The sequence below is a fragment of the Camellia sinensis genome, chromosome 9 (genome assembly GCF_055761805.1).
Source record: "Camellia sinensis isolate YWXY chromosome 9, ASM5576180v1, whole genome shotgun sequence".
NCBI classification, from domain to species: domain Eukaryota; kingdom Viridiplantae; phylum Streptophyta; class Magnoliopsida; order Ericales; family Theaceae; genus Camellia; species Camellia sinensis.
In genome coordinates, this window is record NC_138969.1 from 46,556,025 (window position 1) to 46,563,940 (window position 7,916).

Below are 7,916 nucleotides of genomic sequence, written 5' to 3' on the forward strand. Positions count from 1 at the left end.
GTAGGGGTGCGTTCTCGATTGCTGGAACAAACGGCGAAGTCTGTAGTCTTGCCAAGGCTTTGTCCGTTGGTTCGTAGGCAGGGCGTGGTATTGGCATTCCAACCTCGACGCTTCCATGCGTCCGAGGAGCCAACCGCTGTAAGGCTGAAACTCTATGTGGATCCCTTGCCCTGGCATCCTCCTTGCATCGTGCTTTTTCTTCGAGCACGGTTCGTAAGTCGGATGATCTGGGTAATTCTGTCTGTCTAGATCTGGTTTGGTGTGAATGTGAGGGCCAATATGTGTTTCCTTCAGTGTATGACCTTTCAGATCTCGTCCTCTCAGACCTGGAGTGACGAGTTCTGGAAGACCAGGATTGAGTGTCGCCTGTCCTGAGGCTTCTGTTTTCTCCTTGCGAAGGTGTAGTATTCCTACTACGATTTCCCGAGTGGCGAGGGGGCGTCTTGTTTTTGCACCCCTCTCCTGTCGCCACTTCTTTTTTCTTCATCTGGCGCTTCAAGGCTTCCATGTCCGCCGCCATCTTTCTTATTAATTCGTCTTGCTCTTTTACGCGGTCTTCCAGAGCTTGAGGGTCAATCCTCCGTCTTTGCCGGTCGGGACTCTGGGAGTGACGAGGACTGTTATTCCGCCTTCCCCTGCCACCCCTCCTGGAGTTATGTTGTTGGGGCTCCAAATCTGCCATAGGAGGGACAGAGGGTAATCCTTCTCGCCTTGCGCCCCCATCTGGAGTTAGCCCGTCGACGGCGGACTGCGGTAGTTCTTCAATGTGTGCCATTGATTGAGAAAAGGAGAAGCTTAGTCAAGAGGTTTTTTGTTCTTGTCTGTTTTTCCCACAGACGACGCCAATTGTACGGGAAAGAAATACGCCTTCTCGTATAATCCTGTTGACCAAGTCCACGCTCCTCCGTACGACGTCGCTTTCTTACCTGAAAACACAAACGTGAGCTAGCCGGCGGGTGTGTGCCGGAAACCTCTCCGATGCCTAAGTCAGAAAACTTGACAAATAGACAAAGCTCTATGTTCTCAGAAAAAATAGTGTTACTTCCTCCAAGGTGATGTTTGTGAGCTTTTATAGGTTTCGAGTGGCACAATCCTAGTTGGACTTGCATTCCTCCATGCAGAGTCCTCCTAGGATTCATACTCCTAAGGATAATGCTTATCCTTTTACACCCTCCCCCACTGCTTAAACCAAGTGGGATGGTTTTTACTTTGGCCGAACTACTATATGACCGAGATAAGCTTGGCTATGCAGAGCCACTGAGTAAACCGAACTATTTTTAGTTCAGTTCCACTTTTAACTCTATCCTTATCTCGGTTTTCCCATGTACAACCAATGGTACGGTCTTAGACCGAACCAATGACTTTCGGCCAGCACAACTCCAAGACCGGCATAACTCTAAATCGTTCCCAAACCGAAGTATCTTTATAATTCCTGAGCCGAAGTAATTTTACCTCCCTGGCCGGAGTAACTTTGTTTCTCCTAGGCCGGAGTAACCTTTCCTCTCCTGGGCCGGAGTAACCTTGCCTCTCCTGGGCCGGAGTAACCTTTTGCATTTTTATTGGGCCAGAGTAATCATTACGGAATTTTTACTTAGTCCTTCGCACTTTGGGCCACAAAGCCCAACTCACAGCTCGGCCCAATTTTTCCCAAAAAATTACCCTCTCAATAATTATTTCAAAAGATTCTTCAAATTTAAATCTAATAGCCACATGGCAAAATTTTATATTACACTTGACACATCTGGACTTATAAACTAAAATAAGTTTTTTGCTTTTGTTTGGTATTGAACTGGATTCTAACAATTATTTTAATACTATAAATTGAAACAGATTCTACATTGTTATTCTCTGATCATCTTGTGCGTGCCTTAACACCAACACATCTTCACGATAGAAAAATCAGAAGTAAAAAAAACACAGAAAAATAATGATAAACATTTCATCACCAACTTAGCCACCGTTTGGGAATAGGAGTTTGGGTTAAATTAGCCGTTACAGTCCAAAAAAGGCTAATTTAGCCACTACTAGACAAAACCACACCAAAAGGCCTTCACGGGGAGCTTCTATTTGCACACACTCATTCCTCTTAGTGCACATCCTCCTCAATACACACACTTAAAAAATTAATCCTAATTTATTTTGCTCACTTCACACACCTCTTATTCCACATCTACCCTCAAATGTAAATCATGCACACCCGTCACTCACACACCCACACACACACACACACATCTCTCGCACTCTACCGTTCGTCTCCCAAAAGCTTCATTCATCCATCGAACACATCTCATTGAAGCATTGGCTTTGAAGAGCATTGAACAAAATCACATAAATCATTGAAAGAAATCTTCACATTTGGAAAAAATGACTTTTGTTAGATATGGGAAAACGACTCAATTTTTTATAGCTTTTCGCTCAATCTGCAAATTGGAGAAAACAACTCAATTTGCAAATTGCCGCTCCCTTTCAGCTTTTCCCTTCCATCATAGCTTTTCTCTATTGTTAGATCTGGGAAAACGACTTAACTTTTTACTGTTCGGACTACCAAAGTCGAAAAAATTGCAGCAATTCGGAAATCTACCATCGAACCCAATGACTTTTGTTCGAATACCAGCTACCGAACCAACAGGGCTTCGTCGAATACCAACCATCAAACCCATTTGGGTTTGCAGAATTAGGTTCATGCGATTTTAAGAGGGATTCACAGAGGTGGGGGTTACAAAGCTAGGATTTTTTTCGGCAAAGGAGAGTTCATGGAAGGTTTGTGATTGAGAAGTGACGGAAAGGGAGGGGGCTGGGAGTCAACAGCAGAAATGAAGGGCGGCTCCGGTAATGTAAGGTAGTGGTGGAAGAAGATAAGGATATTATTGTATTTTCATATTAGGATAAAACTGTAATAAAAATATTTTTCATTAAGTGTGAATAAAGAGGAAATCGTGTGTGCAAATAGAAGCTCCCGCCTTCACGTGGTTACACCCAACCCAGGCCAGGGTGATTTTACCAAACTACCCCCCTCCCACTATGCTTCGCACCACAACGGCAAAAAGACATCTCGCGAAGCTTGCCAAAGTCAATCGCCACCGGAGTACACATCTGCGTTGTCGAAGAAGACTCGCAAAGCTTACGATAGGCGAACGCCACTGGACTGCACATCTGCGGCGTCGAACAAGATCTCACCATCTGAAAAATCCACCGATCATCAGGTACTGAACGATTTCTGTTTTTTTTTTTTTTTTTTTTTTTTGTGCGTAAATCTGTCTAAACTAACTTGATCTGGTCGATTCATCCGTCAAACCCATTGTTGTGGGTGACTACAAAATTTCCTCTTTTTGTTTATTTTTTGTTTGGCATGTGGGATGGAAGGTACTGGTCTGTCATGGAAATTATGCCCAAAACCTCCCTTATTTTCTTTATTTATTTTTCCTAACTACAAATTCTGCTAATCAATGGAGACTATGTTTCTGATAAATTTTTTTTTTTGTGTGTGTGAAACTGAGGTTCATTTTTATTTATTTTGTTTTTTCGTGAAACTCAAGATTACATATTTTTTTCGAATTCAGTTTTTTTTCACAACTGAGGTTTTGTAAATTCTGTTTTTTTTTTTTTTTTTTTTGGGTTTTCTCGATTTTTTTTTTTGTTGTTAAACTGAGGTTCTGATAACACATGTCCAAAATTTCTGAGATTGGGCAACTGAGGTTCATGTTTTTGGGTTTTTTTTTTTTTTCTCGTATCTCCTAACCCTGTTTCCATCTTCCCATGCTGATGAAACGACGACAACAAAGTCCATTGGCCCTTTGAACATAAAGGAACAAGAAGAAGGAACAACATTGATGAATGTATTTTTTCTGTTATAATTAACCCTTTCAACCCACTGGAACATCAGAATTCATACGATTAATTTGTTTCTTGAACAACACTGAGAATTTAAATAAAATTTATTTTTCCCCACAATATTTATTTTGGCCAAAATTAATTTGTTTCCTGAATTGTAAGAAACAACATGAACTAATTTTATGTTTGCCCACATGAATTCATACGATTTTGTTAAGTTCATTCTGTGGTCCATGGAAATGTTGGGTTAGGTTCTTGATTGTTGATTTTGTGAAATTGGTAGTTTTTCTATTGAATATTGTCATGGTTTAGATTAGGGTAATTCTCTTGCAAATGTTGGGTTAGGGTTTTTATTACATATTGCTCATGGAACGTTTGGATTACGTTTTTTCTAACTCTGCTCCATAGCAATGTTGGCTTAGCTTTTCGATTGTGAAATTTGTATTTATGTAAATTGTCGTGGTTTCTATACGGGTTTTAACTTATGTGACATTTCTATTTTGTGAAATAAATTTTTTTACAAGCTCGCAATTAACAGGACAAATCAATTCATGTTGACGGTATTTGTAAATCTCAATTGTAAAGGAAGAGCAACAGTACACCTTTGATTTAACACATGAAATTTAATACAGACTTTAGAGAATTCGACACATGGATTTAACACATGGAATTTAGTTGCAAATATGTTATTTGCGAGAATTTGCCAATGTCAATTTATGTTGAGGGTGTTTGTAAATGTCAATTCATGTTATTTGTAAAATAGAGAATGTCGTATGTTTTTTTGTAAAATAGAGAATTTGACAAAGTCAATTCATGTTATCTTGCTTAATTGAGAATTGCTACCACATGGATTTTAGTTTCTAAAATAGAGGAAATAATTCACGTTGAGGGTTTTTGTAAATCTGAATTTGTATCTTTCTTTCAAAGGATAGAAAAAATTTAATATGAATTGTACATTACTTCAAAATTGGAAATGGAGACACGTGATCATTTATTTTATTTTGGTTTTATAGCAAAATTCTGAAATGTCACATTCAGAGATATTTGTAATTGACAACTTACATTTTGCTAGTTATAAAAGCCCATTTTTAAATAACAATTTGGGGATATTCCTCAATTTGGCCATAGCCACGTCGGATGTGTGCGTGTGGCTATGGCCACTGTATTGTTAACATATCCAGGTCGACCAAAAATCTACGGTGTCCCTACTTTGCATGTCCCCGCCTTGTGGTGAGTGCCCAATTCATTAATGGTCATAACTGTATTTCATGCCGAACCAATTTACTAACACATGCGTCATTTTCACTCGTTAGCCCTGTGTTAGTTGGATTGGTTGGTGCGAAAGACCAAGGAGACAGAGCACGAATTTTGCCTCATCCAGTAACGACATTGTCATGCATTTGCGGGATGATGTCATACACATTCAACAGTCATTGCGTCTCCTTAAAACAATTGTTTCTGTGCTATGCATTGTAGTTGTCATTTTGTTGTTGCGTATGTAAGGAAACTTAGAATGTTCTTAGGAAACTTGAGAGTGACGGCTAACTTTGTCTTGCTTTAACTGACTAGTTTGGGGACACATTAATGACTATTTGTATTTGCTAGTTGTCTTCCACTGTTAAAATTTGTGTTTTTATGTCTACTTTTATGTGATTGTAATGTTATGTTAATTAATGTGCAATGGTTATATACTGTCCAATTTAGCATCCACTTTCTGTGTTTATTATGCAATGGCCATAAATTGTTATTGTGCCAACCAATTTAAATTTTTTGCTATGGTCTGATGTTACTAGATGTAATAACAACCAAGATGGTCATGGTGATAATTTTGTCTTGTAAATTAGTTTCCTTGCGTGGTCCAAATGGCTTCCATACGTACTTCACCTCGTACCCAAGCGAAAAACAAAGGCATATCTCTGGAGAAGTCAAGCAGTGTGGAAGAGACACAGAAGCAGTTCAACCACAAGGCCTCCTAGGACAATGACTCCATCCGAATTTTCCTGCAGCTGATTGCCAATGAAATTACAAAAGGAAATTGGCCATTCCTAGTCCTAAGCCAAGCTGGGTACAAGTCGTTGGCGAGGAAATTTGAGAAAAAAACTGGAAGACAACATTGCCTCAAGCAGTTGAAGAATAAATACATGAGTCTGAAAAAAGAATGGAATGCTTGGGGGAAGTTGATGGATTCCAGCCGAGGAGTGTCAGGGATTGACTTTGACAGCAAGACTGGTATGTTCCAGGCGTCTGATGAGTGGTGGGATAAGATGGAATCGGTAAGTACAATTTAATTTTCGTATGTTTGTTTTGTTTCATATTTGCCTCTTACTAATTACTTTTTTCCGTATTTGTTGTTAGTAAACATTTGACCTGTTGCATGTACTAAATGGTTTTTGTTTTCAGTGTCAAATTTTGTAGACAAACAAGGCTTGTGCAAAGTTCAAGAAAAAAATATTGGAACATCGCGAGTTGATGGAGACGGTCTTTACAGGGGCATCAGCTACTGGTAAGCACCATTGGACTCCAGGAGAGAAATTTGATGAACCTGCTGACATCTCATCCGATTTTGTGGACAGTCTCGGCGCCCAACCATTTGTTGATCCGATACCTACACGCGCACAGGACGTCGATTCAGATTCTTTACTCGAACTTGTGGCGACTGTTAAAGAGAAAAGGAAACGGACTCCGTCAAGTTGTGGCAAGTCGAAGAAGGCCACAAGTGGAGCGTCAGTTATTGCAGAAAGCATGAACAATCTGACAAACGTGGTGCGTACTTAGAATCAGCAAGTTACGGTCAGGCACCTCGTAGGTAACGAATCACTGTACACAATTTTGGAGTGCATGCACCGGTTGAGGAACATTCATGCCCTTCTCGATATGCCATTATTCTATTTTTCCTCAACATTGATAGATAACACAGATTATTGGGTGGTGATGATGTGCTAGCCTGATGACAACTACATTATCGGCTAGCTCACACAGAAGCAGCTGCAGTGTAGTGCGGAGGCGCCATTTGCAAACTTGTTTGGGGCTTGCCGGATTTGGTATAGCGGTGTCATGCTGAAGATGCGTTCCCATTATCTAGCTTTCAAAAACTTTTACTTATGTTATGTTGGATTTGTAATAAACAGGATGGTTGTGCGTGCTGTCTTTATTTCTTTTTTTTTAAAAATTTTTTGCCCCAGTTTGGTGAAACAATATTTGCAGGTTATTTTTTGTTTTTCGACGATTACAGTTTTGTTTATGTGTTTTTGTGCGGATGGAACATGATGGTTGTGTTTTTATTTATTATGGGAATTACATCTGCAATAGTGGGATGTCGTGTTTTACCTGTTTATGGAGTTATTTATTTATTTATTGGTATAAGTACTTTTTCCGTTGGTATCATTGTGTTCGTAATGCAAATGATGTTTTATTAGTTTGTGTATTACCAGTTACCACCGCTTTCTTTATTTTTTGTTTATTTGATACACTTTGAATGCAATTATACCTTACTGTTAAACGTTATATATTCCATGGTGACGCGACATAAATATTTCCTTTACCCCCTGCATCACGTATAAACTGATTCAAACCGTTTCACTGTCGTAGGTTTCGCTTGAATAGACGTGATGAATCCCGGGGATGGAAGCAACAATCAGGATATACGGGAAATGCTTAACCAAATGGCCATACAGCTACAACAACAAAACAATTGGACAATTGTAGAAGGATGCCGATATGTGTAAGAGTGGTATGAAAAACACATATCCAAAACGCCATGTCGCACTTCAATTTTGACTGAGCATGCATGGATAACCTGTAACGCCCTCAAAATAATACATAAAATCCATCACTTTAGACATGCATTGATATAAAAGAAACCAACCATTTCTATTCATCAGAGTAGTTCTTACAACAGTATTACATGTTAACAACAAAAACAAATGCCCTATGGGCTTACAGCTTTCCAAGTCAACACCTCGTTACACAAAAGAAGAGTACTAACTCTATACAAAATAAGCCCTTGGCTTGATATACATGTAATACAAACAAAATAAACAAAAAGAGTCTTCAACTCTCATCATCATCCAAGCTATGTCCTTGGA

General features: G+C 39.3%; 1 long non-coding RNA gene across 1 annotated transcript; it reads left to right on the plus strand.

Moving 5' to 3' along the window:
• Positions 1 to 3,029: 3,029 nt before the first annotated feature.
• Positions 3,030 to 7,159, plus strand: LOC114277217 (uncharacterized). The gene is made up of 3 exons (XR_014340976.1): positions 3,030 to 3,203; positions 5,676 to 6,104; positions 6,232 to 7,159. It is a non-coding gene; the product is annotated as an uncharacterized LOC114277217 (long non-coding RNA).
• Positions 7,160 to 7,916: the final 757 nt, after the last annotated feature.